This window comes from Hyla sarda, chromosome 5 (assembly GCF_029499605.1).
Source record: "Hyla sarda isolate aHylSar1 chromosome 5, aHylSar1.hap1, whole genome shotgun sequence".
NCBI classification, from domain to species: Eukaryota; Metazoa; Chordata; class Amphibia; order Anura; family Hylidae; genus Hyla; species Hyla sarda.
In genome coordinates this window covers 11,031,305-11,046,489 of record NC_079193.1, presented here as the reverse complement: position 1 = coordinate 11,046,489, position 15,185 = coordinate 11,031,305, and the positions used below count along the sequence as shown (strand labels likewise).

The following is a 15,185-nucleotide window of genomic DNA, read 5'->3' as shown; positions in this document are numbered from 1 at the left end:
TTACCCGGGACTTCTCTCTTATCTGGAAGGAAACTCAAAAGTCGCTCCTACTGGCCTTGTCTCGTATGAAGAGACATGCTGATAAGAAGAGAAGAACTCCTCCTGTCTTCGCTTCTGGGGACAAAGTGTGGCTCTCTGCCAAGTATATCCGCTTTAGCGTTCCCAGCTACAAGCTGGGTCCACGTTACCTTGGACCATTTAAAATCAAGAGTCAAATCAATCCTGTCTCCTACAAACTTCATCTTCCTCCTTCTCTTCGTATTCCTAACTCCTTTCATGTTTCCCTTCTCAAACCTCTCGTTCTTAACTGCTTTTCCCCCAAGGTCACCACTCCTGCTCCTGTCTCTGGCTCCTCTGATGTCTTCACTGTAAAGAAGGTCCTCGCCTCCAAGGTAGTCAGAGGTAAAAAAAAAAAATTCTCGTAGACTGGGAGAATTGTGACCCCCGAAGAGAGGTCTTGGGAACCCGAGGATAATATCCTCGACAAGGAGCTCATCCATAGGTTCCTGGGCTCCAAAAAGAGAGGGAGACCAAAGGGGGAGGGTACTGTTACGCAGAGCACTCCGGGTCCCCGCTCCTCCCCGGAGCGCTCGCGGCGTTCACCTCCGTGCAGCGTCCCGGTCAGATCCGCTGACCGGGAGCGCTGCACTACTGTCACCGGCGGGGATGCGCCCGCCCGCGGCTCACATCCCAATCTCCTCACCTGCCCTGTCCTCCGTCTGCTCAGTCCCGGCACGCGCGGCCCCGCTCCCTAGGGCGCGTGCGCCGGCTCTCTGAGATTTAAAGCGCCAGTGTGCCATTGATTGGCGCCTGGCCCAATCAGTACCGGCACCTGCTACCTCCTTATAAAAACCCACTTCCCCTTCCTGTCATCGCTGGATCTTGTTTCCTAGTGCCCAGTGAAAGCGTTTTCTGTGTTCCCAAGCCTGTGTTCCAGACCTTCTGCTGCCTGCCCTGACCTTCTGCTACGTCCGACCTTGCTCTTGCCTTGTCCTTCTGTACCGTGCCTGTCTCAGCTGTCAGCTGGGGTTGAGTCGCTATCGGGTGGAACGACCTGGGGGTTACCTGCCGCTGCAAGTCCATCCCACTTTGCGGCGGGCTCTGGTGAAAACCAATTAACCCCTTAAACTCCGTTCCCCTGGTACGGCCCACGTCATCACCCCACTGACACAGAGGATCCACCACCAGTGTCCTCGCTGCATACCAGTCCGGATCCTGACAGTATACATCAGTGCTGTGTGTGAATATATATCAGTGCTGTGTGTGTGTATATATCAGTGCCGTGTGTGTGTATATATCAGTGCCGTGTGTGTGTATATATCAGTGCCGTGTGTGTGTATATATCAGTGCCGTGTGTGTGTATATATCAGTGCCGTGTGTGTGTATATATCAGTGCCGTGTGTGTGTAAATATCAGTGCCGTGTGTGTGTATATATCAGTGCTGTGTGTGTGTGTGTGTATATATATATATCAGTGCCGTGTGTATATATATCAGTGCTGTGTGTGTATAAATCAGTGCTGTGTGTGTGTGTGTATATATATATATCAGTGCCGTGTGTATATATATCAGTGCTGTATGTGTGTATATATCAGTGCTGTGTGTGTGTGTGTGTGTGTGTGTATATATATATATATACACATATCAGTGCTGTGTGTGTGTGTGTGTGTGTATATATATATATATATATATATATATATATATATATATACACATATACACAAACATACAGTCATGGCTGTAAATGTTGTCACCCCTGAAATTCATCTAGAAAATGAAGTATTTCTCACAGGAAAGGATTGCAGTAACACATATTTTGCTATACACATGTTTATTCCCTTTGTGTGTATTGGAACTAAACCAAAAAAGGAGGAAAAAAAGCAAATTGGACATAATGTCACCAAACTCCAAAAATGGTCTGGACAAAATTATTGGCGCCCTTTCAAAATTGTTCAAATTGGACAGATGAGACCAAGATAGAGCTTTTTGGTAAAGCCCATCATTCTACTGTTTACCGAAAACGGAATGAGGCCTACAAAGAAAAGAACACAGGACCTACAGTGAAATATGGTGGAGGTCAATGATGTTTTGGGTTGTTTTGCTGCCTCTGGCACTGGGGGCCTTGAATGTGTACAAGACATCATGAAATCTGAGGATTACCAATGGATTTTGGGTCGCACTGTACAGCCCAGTGTCAGAAAGCTGGGTTTGTGTCCGAGATCTTGGGTCTTATAGCAGGACAATGACCCCAAACATACATTAAAAAGCCCCCAGAAATGGATGACAACAAAGCGCTGGAGAGTTCTGAAGTGTCAGCAATGAGTCCAGATATAAATCCCATTGATCACCTGTGGAGAGATCTTATAATTACTGTTGGGAAAAGGCGCCGTCCAATAAGAGACCTGGAGCAGTTTGTAAAGGAAGAGTGGTCCAACATTCCGGCCGAGAGGTGTAAGAAGCTTATTGATGGTTATAGGAAGAGTGGTCCAACATTCCGGCTGAGAGGTGTAAGAAGCTTATTGATGGTTATAGGAAGAGTGGTCCAACATTCCGGCTGAGAGGTGTAAGAAGCTTATTGATGGTTATAGGAAGTGACTGATTTCAGTTATTTTTTCCAAAGGGTGTGCAACCAAATATTACGTTAAGGGTGCCAATAATTTTGTCCAGACCATTTTTGGAGTTTGGTGACATTATGTCCTATTTGATTTTTTTTTTCATCCCTTTTTTGGTTTAGTTCCAATACACACAAAGGGAATAAACATGTGTATAGCAAAACCTGTGTTACTGCAATCCTTTCCTGTGAGAAATACTTCATTCTCTAAAAAAATTTCAGGGGTGCGAACATTTACAGCCATTATTGTATATACACAGCAAACAGAGAGAGGACTGTGCTGCTGTAATTATATGACCAGGCAGTTCTCTCTATAATAATAGAGATGATTGCAGGGAGGGGATAGAGAGGACTGTTCAGCTGTAATTATATCACCACACAGTGATCTCTGACTGCTGAGCTGCTAGATGACATTACAGGTCATATTGGATTCCAGTTTTTTCTGTGCAGCTGCTTATAATTTATAGGAGGAGATCCTGTGTGACAATCCCGTCTATTACCTCTCCATGCCCTAATACCCCACATGACATGGGGTCCTTGGCGCAGCCTTCCCCTGATACCCCCAGACTTTGTGTAGACGTCTTCCATCCTCCTGTGGTAATCCTCTCTGCAGGATCTTCTGTGAGGGATGAAGAGGATTATAGGCTGAGGTGACATCTGGTGTGACAGCAGATACGGGGGGGCTCCGACAGGACCCTTATAGCTTAAAGGACATTCCCTTCAGTTATTACTGATCACAAGAACAGGGTCCTGACTCCCCCCAGATGGTGGGATCCATCATTACCCTATAGGGAGGTGGTAAATGTATTTAGAGACTAGAGGGGCTTTTCTCTGCTACATTGTAACATTTAGCTGTTCTACTCTGTTGGGTCAGGATAATAGTCATCTGGATCCCGACCCCTGGAAGATCCCGATCCTGGACCAGCCTGGTGCCCCCCAGGTAAATTCAGCTTAATATAAGAAAATGTAAGTAATAAAGTAATGGGGGCTCAGTGCTGATGGAGAATAGTGAGCGCAGCTCTGGAGTATAATACAGGATATAACTCAGGATCAGTACAGGATAAGTAATGTATGTACACAGTGACCTCACCAGCAGAATAGTGAGTACAGCTCTGGAGTATAATACAGGATATAACTCAGGATCAGTACAGGATAAGTAATGTAATGTATGTGCACAGTGACCTCACCAGCAGAATAGTGAGTACAGCTCTGGGGTATAATACAGGATATAACTCAGGATCAGTACAGGATAAGTAATGTAATGTATGTACACAACTACACAGTGACCTCACCAGCAGAATAGTGAGTGCAGCTCTGGAGTATAATACAGGATATAACTCAGGATCAGTACAGGATAAGTAATGTAATGTATGTACACAGTGACCTCACCAGCAGAATAGTGAGTGCAGCTCTGGAGTATAATACAGGATATAACTCAGGATCAGTACAGGATAAGTAATGTAATGTATGTACACAACTACACAGTGACCTCACCAGCAGAATAGTGAGTGCAGCTCTGGAGTATAATACAGGATATAACTCAGGATCAGTACAGGATAAGTAATGTAATGTATGTACACAGTGATCCCACCAGCAGAATAGTGAGTGCAGCTCTGGAATATAATACAGGATATAACTCAGGATCAGTACAGGATAAGTAATGTAATGTATGTACACAGTGACCTCACCAGCAGAATAGTGAGTGCAGCTCTGGAGTATAATACAGGATATAACTCAGGATCAGTACAGGATAAGTAATGTAATGTATGTACACAGTGATCTCACCAGCAGAATAGTGAGTACAGCTCTGGAGTATAATACAGGATATAACTCAGGATCAGTACAGGATAAGTAATGTAATGTATGTACACAGTGACCTCACCAGCAGAATAGTGAGTACAGCTCTGGAGTATAATACAGGATATAACTCAGGATCAGTACAGGATAAGTAATGTAATGTATGTACACAGTGATCCCACCAGCAGAATAGTGAGTGCAGCTCTGGAATATAATACAGGATATAACTCAGGATCAGTACAGGATAAGTAATGTAATGTATGTACACAGTGACCTCACCAGCAGAATAGTGAGTGCAGCTCTGGAGTATAATACAGGATATAACTCAGGATCAGTACAGGATAAGTAATGTAATGTATATACATAGTGAGTACAGCTCTGGAGTATAATACAGGATATAAATCGAGATTTTCCTAGCTAGTGACGGAAAATATTAGTTATATGAAGACAGGAGGCGAGTATCTTATGCATTATTCTCTCTTAAATAATGCCCATAGCAGAAAATCCAGTAATCAATTCAAGATAAATGAAAAAACTTCCAAAAACTACAACTCCCAGCAGTCCTAGGGCCACAGTAGCCACTCCTAGTCTGCAGCCCCTATATAAGGGACTGCCCATGTAAGGATCCTCCTCTTTCTACATGCGAATCAAAGCCGCACAGGAATCTGGACATCTCCACCGCCACTCGAATCCACGGCCAGCCGGCCCGTAACCTTAGCTTCCGGAGACAATATCTGGATAACATGGCCAAACGAAGGCCCAACTTCGTCCCAACGGGGACTGTAGAGAACCCAAACAGTCTGCAACCAACAGGTCAGCGACCTTCAGGAAAACGGTCATTGCGTTCAATATCCTGAAAAGAGAACAAAGAATCGTTATAGAGTTGGGTAGGGAGGGAAGATACTCGCCTCCTGTCTTCATATAACTAATATTTTCCGTCACTAGGTAGGAAAATCTCGATTTATATATCAGACAGGAAGCTCATATCTTATGCAGGTTCAAAGTTAAAACTTATATAACAAGATACACAAGTGACATGACAACAATATTATAAAACCGACATGGAGACATGCTCCTCCGGTCTGAAGTAAAAGTGGCGAAACGTGGTCTCGGAAGACCAATCCGCCGCCATTTAAAAGGTCAGCGAGGGAGCCCCCCTACGTAACTACCTTAGTAGCCATAGCCCCTCTGGAAGAATGTGCTCCAAAGAGGGATATGTCTATACCCGCCATCTCCATGGCGGAGCGCACCCACCGTGCAAGCGTGGCGGAAGAGACCGGGTGATGAGGCCTGACATATGATACAAGGAGCTGAGAAAAGCTCTGAGAGCGTAAGTCGGCCGTTTGCGTTTCATAAGCCTGTAGGCAACGCACAACACATAGCCGAGGATGCACAGGAAAGTAAGGGTAAAAAAAACGAATGGATACCCGTCTTGGTCCTAAGGACCACTGAGAACTTGACACCTTGAGGCGAAAATTGACGCCTAGAAATGTCCAGGGCTTTTACGTCCGAGACTCTCTTAACTGAGACCAAACATAAAAGGACAGTCAGTTTGTAGGACAATAGCTTCAATGACAAAGCATCATTGTCCTCCCACCTAGAGAACATATCAAGCAACCTGGAAACATCCCAAGTTGACTGATACCTAGGACGAGGCGGACGCTTAAATTTAATGTCCTGCAAAATTCTACACACTAGAAGGTGTTTGCCAACCGGCAAAGAGTCCACCGGATAGTGGTATGCGGAAATAGCCTATCGGTACACGTTGATTGAGCTGAAGGACTTACCAGACTCAAGTCCGCCAGGTAATTTACTACTGCCGATACAAGCGCCTGTACGGGATAAACCTGCCGTTGATCACACCAACGCACCCAGAGTTTCCAGGCTGATCGATATGCCGATCGAGTCCCGGGGGCCCAGGCCAGGGCGAGGAGATCCCTAGCCAACTTTGAAAGGTCGCTGTCTGCGTCTGGCACCCCGAAACCAACCATGCCAGGAGAGTCAGGTTGCCTTCCGCTACTAGAGGGTTAAGACCCTTGGTCGGGTTGGAGAGAATCTGCGGAAAATGAGGGAGCAGTCTGGGGAAATCCACTGCCATCTCCAGAGCAAGCGGAAACCACGGTTGCATCGGCCACCAAGAGGTGACCAGCACAACCGTCGTCTTCTGGTTCGCTATATGCAGGAGAACTCAGGGGATCATAGAGAACGGAGGAAACGCATAGTGCCTGTCGGAATCTGTCGGAAAGCGTCTACCGCCGACGCCTCCGGGTCCGGTCTCCAGCTGAAGAATCGAGGCAAATGATGGTTGAGGCGAGAAGCAAACAGATCTACGCCCAACGGACCCCAAAGCAGATTCAGTTGCAGGAAAACTGAACGATCCAGACGCCAATCGCTGGAGTCGAGAAGATATCGGGAATTCCAATTGGCTACTGTATTGGAAATTCCCGGGATGTATTCCGCCATCGGAATAATATTGCGGGAAAGGCAGAAATGCCAAAAATCCTTGGCAATATCCGCAAGGACTCTGGATCTGGTGCCCCCCAAGCGGTTGATGTATTGTACCGCTGCGATATTGTCCATGTGTAATAATACGCAGCAATTGGACACTTCTGGTAAGAAACTCCGGACGGTGAACAACGCCGCCAGAAGTTCCAACGCATTGATGTGTAGGAGGGATTCCCTGATGGACCAGCTCCCTCCTGTTGTGGCGTCGCCAAAGCGAGCGCCCCAGCCTCGCCGACTCGCGTTCGACTCTATGATGACGTCAGGACAAGAGTTGAAGATCGTTTTGCCGTTCCACTCAACGGCATGTCGAAGCCACCACTGCTATTCTGCTCTGGCTTCCGCCGAGAGGGGCACCTCATCTGCATATCTGAGACCCTGTCGCAGATGAAGGATCTTGAGCCTCTGGAAGGCCCTGTAGTGGAGAGGGGCCGGAAATATAGCTTGTATGGAGGCCGCTAGAAGGCCCACCAGACGAGCCAGCACCCGTAGCGATAGGTAACCCTTGCGTAATACCGCTCTGATTTCTTTGCGGATGAGGGCCAATTTTGCTTTGGGCAAACGGAGAACGGCTTGGTTGGTGTCCACCAAGAAGCCCAAAAATTCCATTTCCTGAGCTGGGACGAGAACCGATTTTTCTCAGTTGATCAAGAAGCCCAGCCCTTGCAATAGAGAGATCGTCCACATCATGTGGCGGTAGGCCTGCGTCTCGGAACAAGCCATGATAAGGAGGTCGTCGAGATATATCATCAGACGTACCCCCCTGCTTCTTAGGGACGCCACCACCGATTTCAGAAGTTTGGTGAAACACCACAGGGCGGACGACAGACCGAAAGGAAGGCAAGTAAATTGCCACATTCGATCCCTCCAGAGGAAGCCAAGTAGATGTTGCGAAGATAGGTGCATAGGGACGGTGAGATAGGCGTCCTTTAAGTCCACCTTTACTAACCAGTCCCCCGGTTGCAGTAGGTCCCGAAGGCCATGTATGCTCTCCATTTTGAAATGTCGATAAGCGACATGTTGGTTCAGGTCCCGAAGGTTTATCACGGGACGGTAGCCGCCCCCTTTCTTCTTTACTAGGAAGAGGTTGCTGATAAACCCCGGGGAAGACGGGTTGACCTACACCACCGCCTGTTTGGGCACCAGGTCTTGTATTTTGTTGTCTATGAGAACGTTTTGGTTTGCAAATCTGATAGGGGGCGGGATCACGCCTAGTTCTGGTAAGGACAGAAGTTCTATGTGGAACCCTGTTATAGTATTTAGTATCCACGCGTCTGCCGTAATCGCAGACCAAGCATGGGTAAAATGCCTCAGTCGTCCCCCCATAGGTATGTGAGAAAGTGGAGTGTATGGAATACTCACCGGTATATGGACGGGATCGGGGGTAGCCTCTGCCTCCACGTCCGCTCCACGGTCTACCACGGGGTGGGAAAAACGGCGCTGGTTGCGCCACTGACATGGGGTATGGAGGGGGAGCCTGAGGATATTGAGGTGGGGCAGCTGCCCTAGCATATGGTCTGTAGGTGGAATTGCGGCCGGCAGAACGGCCCCTACTTCTGCCGGCCCGGGGAAAAAAATCTTGTTTGCCCCAGTTTTTTTCAACGAAGTTTGGGCTTTATCAAGGCTGTTGAATAGGCCCACAAACTTATTGATATCTTTCACTAGGGTGTCTCCAAACAGCATACCCTCTGCCGATAGACCTGGCTCAGTCTCGGCTAGGTGAGCCAGTTGCGGATCAAGCCGCATGAGTATGGAGCGTCTGCGCTCAGTAGAGCATGCGGTGTTGGCGCTGCCCACTAGACAAATGGCTCTTTGGGCCCACCCACAAAGCTGGGTCAGGTCGATAGGCTGATCTGTCGTCGCCCCCTGCTCTGATAAGTTCAGTATTTTCGTAAGCGGACCAAGAAGATCCAGAATTCGGTCCTGTATCGTCCTAAAGGACCTCTCAATCCCCTTCTTGGGGAACTTGCCAGACTTCGTTAAGTATTTGGATAGAATAGGATCTACCTCTTGGGTAGAAACCACTTTCTTAGGGATAAATGGTCTGGGGCACTCCGCCCTCAACTTATTTCGATTGGTCCTCTCAAGGGACCTGCGTGCCCAGAATTCCACGTACTGGCATACGTGGGGTAACGGGGTCCAATCCCCAGAGCGGGGATGGGATATTGCTTCTGGGTGGAATAATGGTTCACCTAGAGCATCTAGGATGACCTCGCCCTGTGTTCCAGGGTTGGCGTTAGTGTTGAACGCCGATGTCCCAGCATCCTCATCAGCATAATCAGACTCGGAGACGTCAGTTTCACCCGATTCAGCATCTGATTCCTCATCCGAGGAGTCCACATAAGAGTCGGGTTTGGCCCGCCTGGCGGACCTCTGCCTCTTTGGTAACTCCCTGAGGCGCAGGGGTCGATTGGAGTCTGAGGGATGCATGGGGCGGTATTCTTCCGTTTGTGGGAAGCTTTCCCCTTTTTTATAGGCGGCTCATCGCTGTGGGGCAGCGGTATAGGGGCAAGAGATAGAACTGGTTGAGATCCAGAGGGCGCAATGGCTGAGGCCAGAGCTGTCTGGACTGATCTATTGATAAGATCCTGTATTTGTGAGGCACTCATAAACTGTGCCGTATCTAGTGACAGCTCATCACCCCTAGTGGGAGCTGAAGAAGAGCCCTCAGACATGACTAACTGAGATTCAATCTGGACAGTGGGTAATAGACAACGGACAGGGATATATATAAATCGAGATTTTCCTAGCTAACGTGACGGAAAATATAAGTTATATGAAGACAGGAGGCGAGTATCTTGCATTAAACCTTTCTTTTTAATGCCCATAGCAGAAAATTACAGAGAATTTACTTCATAACATTAGAAAAATTTATTAAAACTACAACTCCCAGCAGCCCCTGGAATCCCCTCCCCTGGGGCGGAGACCCTATATAAGGGGCTGGCTGGATCTCCTCTTCCTCTTTCTTTCGTGCGAACTTCGGAACAGCGCACGACATCTTGATACCCCGGATACACTCCGACGGCAAACGAATTCCATCTCCGGAACTAGACGACAGGGCCAACTGGGCCCCCAGCAACTGTGTTTCAACTGGAACCTGGTCGTCAGGGCCAACTGGGCCTCCGTGAACTGTGTTCGAACTGGAACAGAAAAGCATAACCACTGTAACTCAGGGTCTCCTCAGATTCTTCTGTGTAGAAGGAAGTCCCGTTCTTCAATATCCTGAAACGAGAAAGGAACACCATGACAGGGTGGGGTCGGGAGGGAAGATACTCGCCTCCTGTCTTCATATAACTTATATTTTCCGTCACGTTAGCTAGGAAAATCTCGATTTATATATCAGACAGGAGGCTCATATCTTGCAATTTTAAAGCTAAAGACAGAAGAGCAGACATGTCAAAGTACAGATACAGAAACGTGTTCTTGTGGCCTAAAATAAAACTGCCGAAAAGTCGTCTCGGACGACCAATCGGCGGCCAACAAAAGGTCCGAAAGCGAACCTCCTGAAGTAATCACTTTGGTGGCCATAGCTCCTCTAGAAGAGTGGGCACCAAAGAGAAAAATGTCAATCCCAGCCATTTCCATGACTGATCTGACCCACCTGGCCAAGGTAGCCGAGGATACCGGGAGATGAGGCTTGACATACGATAACAATAATTGATTGTGAGACTCTGATCGCAGAGGCGTGGTCCGCACCTCATATGTTTGTAGACAGCGTACTACGCACAGGCACGGGTGATCCGGAAAAAAGGGATAGAAGACGGAGTGAAGTCCTGTCTTGGTTCTGCGAACCACAGAAAAGCGTACTCCTTCCGGCGAAAACTGTCGCCTGGAGATATCCAATGCTTTAACATCCGACACCCGTTTAATAGACACTAAACATAAAAGGGTAGTAATTTTTAGGGATAAAAATTTTAAGGAGAGAGCATCATTATCCGCCCAGGAGGAAAAGAGTTCTAACACCCGGGAGACATCCCAAGTAGACTGGTATCTAGGACGGGGAGGACGCTTATATTTTACTCCCCTTAAGAGCCTACATACCAAAGGATGTTTGCCAACTGGCAATGCGTCCACCGGGCAATGGTATGCCGATATGGCGGATCTGTACACGTTGAGTGAACTATACGATTTCCCAGACTCAAAAGAGTCCGCAAGGTAGTTCACTATCACTGAAACAGGTGCTTGAACGGCATCAACTTGCCGTTGATCACACCAACGAACCCACAAAGCCCAGGCCGATCGATATGCCGATCTAGTCCCTGGGGCCCAGGCCAAGGCAAGGAGGTCTCTAGCCGACTGTGAAAGGTCACCACCGTTGTCCGGGATCCCGAAACCAACCACGCAAGGAGTGGAAGGTTGCCCTCCAAAATCAACGGATGAGGACCCATGATAGGGTTCATGAGAAGGAGAGGTGACTGGGGAATCAGTCGAGGAAAGTCGATTGTCATCCCTAGGAGAAGGGGAAACCACGGTTGTGTCGGCCACCAAGGGGTGATCAACACCACCGTCGCCTTCTGATTCAGTACTTGGAGAAGGAATCTGGAGATCGTATTGAATGGGGGGAACGCATAGTGTGTACCCCGTGACCAGATCTGGCGGAATGCGTCCACTGCGGATGCTTCCGGGTCCGGCCTCCAGCTGTAAAAGCGAGGCAGTTGTCGATTGAGGCGAGATGCGAAGAGGTCCGTGTGTAAGGGACCCCAAAGATTCCACAAAGCCCGAAAAGTAGAACGGTCTAATGTCCAATCGCTGGAATCCCTCAAATAACGAGAATTCCAGTCTGCCACTGTGTTGGACACACCAGGAAGATATTCCGCAATAGGAATGATGTCCCGGGACAAGCAGAAGTGCCAGAATTCGGATGCGATGTCTGCCAGTACCCTGGACCTCGTACCCCCAAGGCGGTTGACATATTGAACCGCAGCCACATTGTCCATGCGTAAAAGAACGCAACAATTGGTATTGTGAGGGAGAAAACTCTTGATAGCAAAGAACGCTGCCAAAAGTTCCAGGGCATTGATGTGGAGGAGAGACTCCTCTACGGACCATCTCCCTCCTGTGGTATTGTGCCCGCAACGAGCCCCCCAGCCTTGGCGGCTCGCATCGGACTCTATTATGATGTCCGGGCAGGAATTGAATATAGTCTTACCGTTCCATTCGACGGCATGGCGCAGCCACCAGTGTAATTCCTCCACTGCCTCCGGGCAAAGGGCAACTTCGTCTGCATAGCGGAGACCCTGGCGTATGTGAAGGTTCTTAAGTCGTTGAAGGGCCCGATAATGAAGTGGGGCCGGGAAGATGGCTTGAATCGAGGCTGATAATAGGCCGACTATGCGTGCAATCATCCTCAGGGACACTCGACCCCTGCGCAAAGTCGTTCTGATTTCCTTCCGAATCAGAGCTAATTTGGAGGTTGGTAGCATCAGAACGGCACGTTTGGTATCCACTAGGAAACCTAGGAATTCTAGTTCTTGTGAGGGAGTCAGCACAGATTTCTTGTGGTTGATGAGGAATCCTAAGTCCTCCATCCGAGAAACCGCCCATTGTTTGTGTAACAGGGCCTGCGTTCTGGAACGTGCCATGATCAGCAGATCGTCCAGGTAGATGATAAGCCGTACCCCCCTGCTCCGGAGCGCGGCTACCACCGGTTTCAGTAACTTGGTGAAACACCAAGGGGCTGATGATAATCCGAATGGCAGGCAGGTGAATTGCCACATTCGTTCCCTCTTAGAAACCGAAGAAACGGTTGGGACGAGTGGTGAATAGGAACGGTAAGATATGCGTCCTTTAAGTCGATCTTCACCAACCAGTCTCCTGGCCAGAGAAGGTCGCGTAATAGATGGATACCCTCCATCTTGAAGTGCCGATATATCACGTGTTGGTTTAAATCTCTTAGATTTATCACCGGGCGATAACCGCCATCCTTCTTCTTTACCAAGAAGAGGTTGCTTACAAAACCGGGGGACAAGGGGTTTACCTCTATCACCGCCTGTTTGGACAGGAGCTCTCGGAGCTCGTTGTCTATGAGTACTATGTTTTGAGCGGAAAACTGAATGGGTGGAGGAATAGAATTCAGTACGGGGAGAGATTGGAACTCTATCTGGTAGCCTGCTATCGTATTGAGGATCCACACGTCTGCCGTAATCATGGACCAGACGTGGGTAAAATACATCAGTCTGCCCCCCACCGTTGTGTGTGGAATGGAAATTGTGTGTGTACTCACCGGTCGGTGGACGAGACCTAGGATATCCGCGGCCTCCACGTCCTCTCCAGGGGCGTCCTCGAGGGGGAAAGAAAGGGGCCGGCTGGGCCACAGGCATGGTGTACTGTTGTTGAGCGGGAGCAAACTGTTGGTGCGCAGCTCTAACATAGGGCCTATAGGGGATTGAGCGGCCGGCAGATCGGCCTCTGCCTCTACCGGCCTTGCCAAAAACCTTGGTAGTTTGGCCCGTTTTCTTTAGTGAGGTCTGCGCCTTATCTAGACTGGAAAATAGGCTGACCACCTTATTAATGTTCTTAATGAGATCTTCTCCGAAGAGGAGACCTTCTGCGGAGGGTCCGGGCTCATTCTCCGCTAAATGACTGAGCTGGGGTTCCAGCTTAATCAAAATCGAACGGCGACATTCGGTAGAGCACGCCGTGTTTGCGCTGCCTAGCATGCATATCGCACGCTGGGCCCAACCTCTAAGTTGTGACAAGTCTACCGGTTGGTCAGCTGAGGCTGCTTGTTCAGATAAATTAAGAATCTTTGTGAGCGGTCCAAGCAGATCTAGTATGTGATCCTGTATTAATTTGAAGGACCGTTCAATGCCCTTCTTGGAATATTTGCCAGCCCGGGTCAGGTACTTAAGGAGGACCGGGTCTATCTCTGGGGTGACCGCCACCTTCTTGGCCACATAGGGCCTAGGGCATTCCGCCCTGAGTTTGTTCCTATTTGTGCGGTCTAGTGACCGTCTAGTCCAATGCTCTATGTACTGAGCTACGTGTGGTAGTGGCGCCCAGTCACCTGAGCGAGGATGTATGATCTCATCAGGATTAAAGAGTGGTTGTCCCTGAGCGTCTAAAATCGCCTCACTGGACACTTCAGGTTCGGCATCATGACAGTCAGCCTGAAACCCCGCATCTTCATTATCAGAGTCAGAGTCCGTGGCTTGAGCCGTGTCCGACTCGCCGGATGACTCGTCGTTAGAAGTGTTGTATGAGTCCGGTTTTATACGCCTGGCGGACTTCAGCCCTTTTTTAATATTCTCCTTGGGGCCCAAGGGTCGAGGGAGGTCACTGAGATGCGGGGTGCGGCAGGCCGGTTCGGGTCCTGCCTGGGGCACATTATAAACTTCCCCTGCCGGGGAGTCGTAGTGTACGTTCACATGTTTACGTTTTTGTGTCACTTTACCCTTAACTGGCTCAGTAGAGGTAGAGGGCAAAGAGGGGTCAGAACGTACATTAGCAGCCAGAGCTGCCTGAATGGACTTAGTAATCAAGTCCTGAATCTGGGAAGCGGACATTATTTGGGAGGCTTCAATATCAATAGCCTCATTAACATGGGTAGAAAATGGAGTAGAATTATCTCCAGCCATCATATAGATGTCAGTGTAAATAAGGGGAAGCTACAAGTAGCCTAACTGACAGTAATAGTCTAGCAATAAACTATCTTATATAACTCAATGGGATCTATACCTAAATGCTGGCGCTCCTCTCACCGCTCGCACAACACTGGCGACGGTGAGGGGAGGAGGATCCCAGCAAGCAGAGCTCACAGCCGTAGTCTCGCGAGACTACGGCTAGAACTTCTGTGATAGGACGCGCGGACTCAGCGGAGGCGCGTCGCAAGGGACGCGTCACTCGGACACGCCCCCCAAACGTTGCAGAGCCCGCGAAAAGGACGAGAGCGGCGAAAATAAGCCGAAGAAGACGGCGCGAAAGTAGGGTAAAATGGCGCCTGACAGGAGAGAGGACCCGGAGTAACAGAACCGGGAACAGTGAAAACACAAAGGGGGAATGTAGAGACCGAAAAGGAAAATAATAATAACACTGAAATACAATTAAAAGAAAATATAGGACAGTATATATAAATATGTAGAGTATATAGAAATATATATATAGAATGAGTTGGAAAAAACAAAACCAGGACAACTGGAGAAATAGGGACACATGAAAGGGTCCCCACACACCAGTAACCTGGTACAATGAAAGAACAATAAAGGAAATCTCTATATGAAAAACAATGAAGATAAAATTGTTATACTTAACCAGCTGCCATGAGCAGAAAGAAAGAGG

General features: G+C 48.5%; 1 protein-coding gene across 1 annotated transcript in view; it reads left to right on the top strand.

The window, feature by feature from the left end:
• The first annotated feature begins 305 nt into the window (after positions 1-305).
• Positions 306-15,185, top strand: part of SEC22C (SEC22 homolog C, vesicle trafficking protein) — a 30,153-nt gene continuing 15,273 nt past the window's right edge. Inside the window, exons 1-2 of the mRNA XM_056518849.1 lie at positions 306-402; positions 3,484-3,549. The gene's annotated coding sequence lies outside the window, so the exon portion shown is untranslated. The remainder of the gene's footprint in view (positions 403-3,483; positions 3,550-15,185) is intronic.